We start from the raw sequence: 4,410 nt of genomic DNA on the forward strand, positions 1-4,410 counted from the left end.
GGAGTCCTGTCTTTGATGTCAGAAATGGGTAGGGGTGGTAAGGAGATGGCCAAACCCAAATGACTAAGCACAACTTCTGGTGGCTTTAGGAGGTTCTTCCATTTCTCTTCAGGCACAGTAAGCTCTCAAGACCCACTTCAGGAGCCAAACATTTCAAAATGTTTAATATGTTTGAGCATAAGTAGCTGCCATCACTCAAAATATCCAAGCAGGTGGGAACTGTAGGGAGCTGATAATTAAGGAAGATCAAAATAACTGGAGAGGAGGCTGTCTTTCTAGGGTCACTGAAGTTGTTGGTTTGAGGTCAATTGCCTCTGAGATGCGGTGGTGAAACTGAATACTTATAAGCATAACTGAGGAATATCCATTTGGAATCTAAAGAACACAAGTGAATACAGAATGAAATTTTAGGAAGAAAGAAATTGAACAAAATGTCCACAGAAAGAGGGATGTGTATATTGAGAAAAATGGATAAATAAAATATAATGGAATATTAAACAACAGTTCAATCAAGTAATCTAAATCTTAACATAATTTTGAATGAAAAATAAAATGCCAGTTGCAGGAACAATACAAACTCCTTGATAAAATGTATATGTGCTTCTAAAGGACATAGATTAATACTATATGTTATGTATTGATTGATTCCCATGTAGTTTAAAAAGTAATGAGAGAATATAGAGAAACTTATTATAGTATTTGCCTGGAGAATTTATAATGAGTTTTTTTTTCTTTTTATAGAGACTGAAGATTGTAAACAAAGAATGGAAATGATAATTTTTTTTTTCTGAATGGTAGGTTCATATGTGTTTGTTTAATTAGTACAATTTCTTTCTACATTTAATAAAAGTAGCTATGCTTTCTTGAGAGTTAGTAACCAAGGAAAGATACTTCTATTTTTCAATAAATAAGGGATTCGATCATATTCTCCAGAGTTATCAAAAGATGCAGATGGGTGGTGTCCAGTATACTTGGTGCTATTGCGGCCCAGAGTAGGACACCCTAAAATGTGCCTCAGTGACATACTGATTATTTTGAATTAAAGTTACTTAAGAAGTGGCCAAGGAAGAGGGACACTCTGACCTTCCTTTCTGTCTCCCTGAAAGCAGGAAATACATCTCATGTGACAGGTGCCCTCCTTGCATCTGGAGGTAGACGGACACCTTATGGCAAAGACAGGGAATTCAGATTGATAAGCATATATAAACGAGCCTTGTTACTTCTTAATTTACTACTCCAGACCCAAACTCTATTCTTCACTAATTAGGTACCCAAAGCCTAAGTTTCTTTATTCTGTCAATTCCTCACAAATTCATTTCTCCTTTCTCTCAAAGTATAAAAACGGTCTGCTTTGTTTACTTCTTAGTTTCCATTTCTATGAGACCTCCATGTACGTGAATTAAAATTTCTTTCTTTTTCTCTTGCTAATCTGTCTTGTGTCAATTTTATTTTGAGTCCAGCCACAGAACTCAAAAGTAGTTGAGAGGAAATTTCATCCTCCCATACAGTTGGTGAGACAGGCAGGAGGCTGGCTATTCCCTGCTTCCCTCCCTAAGTCTTCTGCAGATGAGAGGTCCTGGGACATCTGACGAAGGCCTGCAGAAGGTAAGAGTTCTTCCTTTCCATGTCAGCCTCCCAGATCTCTGCCTGCCAAGTCTGCTGGAAGGGAAAGTGTTAAGAGCCCATTTTATCTCTGTTGAATTTAGATAAGCAGGAGAAGATATTACTAGAGCTAGTTCCTTGGATGAGCAGCTCTTGGGAATCCTTTACCTCCCAGAGATGGTCACAGTTTTTCTTTGTCTCCGTCCCTTGTGTTGTTTGCCATAAGGAGCAAGAACCGTAAGGCAGAACACAGGCATAGGCCCTCTAAGTCGGCCCTTGGAGCCAATCTCACAAAAAGGTGAGTTAACGGTTCTTACCAAACTGGCATCATTTAGACAAACTTTATTGTGGGTCCTTTATGAACAGGTGAAGTTTTTCATTCTTTCTTTTATATCCTGAGAGCTTAACTTTCTGTCCTGTGAAAACATTCTCGCTGGTCTCTGCCTTCAGGAACGTTCATTTACTGGGATGCATCTGGTGGCCAAAGGAATTGGCTTGGTTTCCAAGACACGAAGTCATGAAGTCATAAGCAGTACTCCATTTGTCTGGCTGTACCAGCAATTAGGGAAGTTTGTCATAAGTGTTCTCAGTCCTTATGGGGCCTTTATCATCTCAACCTTCATTGCTTGTTAGACTAATACTAGAAGTGAACTCTCTAGATCTTGGGAGGGCTATACTCTAACTTGTGAGACTTCTCCTGCTTCTTTGGTTAAGCCATAATAAAATGCTTATTGATCTGAGTCACTATTTGAAATTAATATATGATCCTACTCATCAATGACCAGAGTATGGATCCTTTAAATTGGCTATATTTAAAAGGAAACAAATTTTTCAGAGCTCTCATCATAACAGGTGTCATATTGGTACTTATGAAAAATAACATTAATGACTAGGCTTAAAGAATCCTTTATTAAATAAAAGAAATTCGACAAAACTTCAACATAAATTCCCTTTCTTAAAAATCGCCCCTTCACCTCAGCATTCCCGAGGCCCTCCTACAAATAAGCAAGAGAGAAATCTGCTGGAGACCAATATTCAAGTGCTCACAGAATCAAGTGTCATTTTCTTGCAAATCTTTTTCACACCAGGATTACAAGTCTAGAAACAAGTCAAGGCCCACGTATCTTTACCAGTCTCAAGCCTCAGCTATTCCTCTCAAAATGTTTGTAGATATTGTAAAACATCACGATACTGGAGGAATATTGCCCAGTATTTAAGAAAAGGTTAATAGTAATTACCTTAAGACTTATGATCATATGCAAATATATCCTAAAATTCCCAGGAGAAAAATTCCATTATGTTCTGTGTTCCTTAAAGTTATAAATCTTACCATGTATTTGAAATGTAAACACAGGTTGCATAGCCTGAGACTGGGCCTGGATTAACTCAATGTGTAGAACACTAAACTAACTAGAAAAAGAAAAAAAAAAAAAAAAAAAAAAAGAGGAAAACAGGCCTTTAAAACACAAACTGCCAAAAAGTCTCTCTTTCCCAAAGTTTATTAAATTACAGTCTTCTTAAAATTGCTTGTCAAGGACAAATACAGGCCTTTAAAACACAAACTGCCAAAAAGTCTCTCTTGCCCAAAGTTTATTAAATTACAGTCTTCTTAAAATTGCTTGTCAAGGACAAATACAGATCTTAAAAGTCTTGTCCACATATAATAAAAATCTTCAGCCATGTGAGTGAATAGTCTTTGATTTATAAATAGTGAATTTTTACTCTAATTCATGACTAATGTTTTAAAATGAAAATTATGAGATCTCTGGTTGTGTCTGTCTATATTTCTATATGTGTATGTTACCTTTGGGTGGGATTGCAAAATTAATTTGACAAAGAGCTCTACTTATTGGCTTTAATAATCAAGCACCTATATAAAAAATCTTAAAAATGTAATAAAAACTAAACCAAATATTTTTCAAGTCACAAGATCTAAGATAATCTTTAGTATATAAAAACAAATTTTAAGCTTCTTGGTTCAATAAATACAGGTATGTCTTCAGAATTAGCATTAAATATAATGTTGGTAAACAACTTTTGTTCTACCTTGTTTGCTTATCAAAGGGGTTAATTTTGTCTCTGTTGCAAAGTTTGTCAGAAAAACAAACAAAAAAACAAGATAATCACTGATCTCTTTAATATCTCAAGAAATGTTTATGAGTAAGTTGTGTAATTATTAAGAACAAATAGATTAAATAGATGTAAGAGATAAGAGTTTTTAGGTAAACTTTTAAAAAATAACTGTCTTAGAAATGTCAATCTGGAAGGCAACCAGAAGAAATGGATAGTTTGGGAAACATACAGCCCACCAAAACTGAATCAAGAAGGAATAAATAAGTTGAACAGACCAAGGACTAGAAGTGAAATATAATCTCTAATGGAAAAAAAAAAAAAAATCCCTGCAAAAAAAAGTCCAGTACCAGATGATTTCACTGTGGAACTCTACCAAACATACAATGAAGAACTTACACCGATCCTTCTCAAATTCTTCCAAAAGATTGAGGAGGAGGAAGCACTCCCAAAGTCATTCTATGAAGCCACAATCACCCTGATACCAAAACCAGACAAAGACACTATCAAAAAAGGAAATTATAGGGCAATATCTTTGATGAATATAGATGCAAAAATCCTCAACAATATATTGCAAACCAAATCCAACAACACATAAAAAGGATCGTAAACCATAATCAGATTGGATTCATCTCAGGGTCACAAGGTTGTTTCAACATAGGCAAATCAAACATTGATATACACCACATCAACAAAAGAATAGACAAAAACCACATGATTATCTCAATAGATGCAGAA

Source organism: Globicephala melas, chromosome 12 (assembly GCF_963455315.2).
Source record: "Globicephala melas chromosome 12, mGloMel1.2, whole genome shotgun sequence".
In the NCBI taxonomy this organism is placed as follows: domain Eukaryota; kingdom Metazoa; phylum Chordata; class Mammalia; order Artiodactyla; family Delphinidae; genus Globicephala; species Globicephala melas.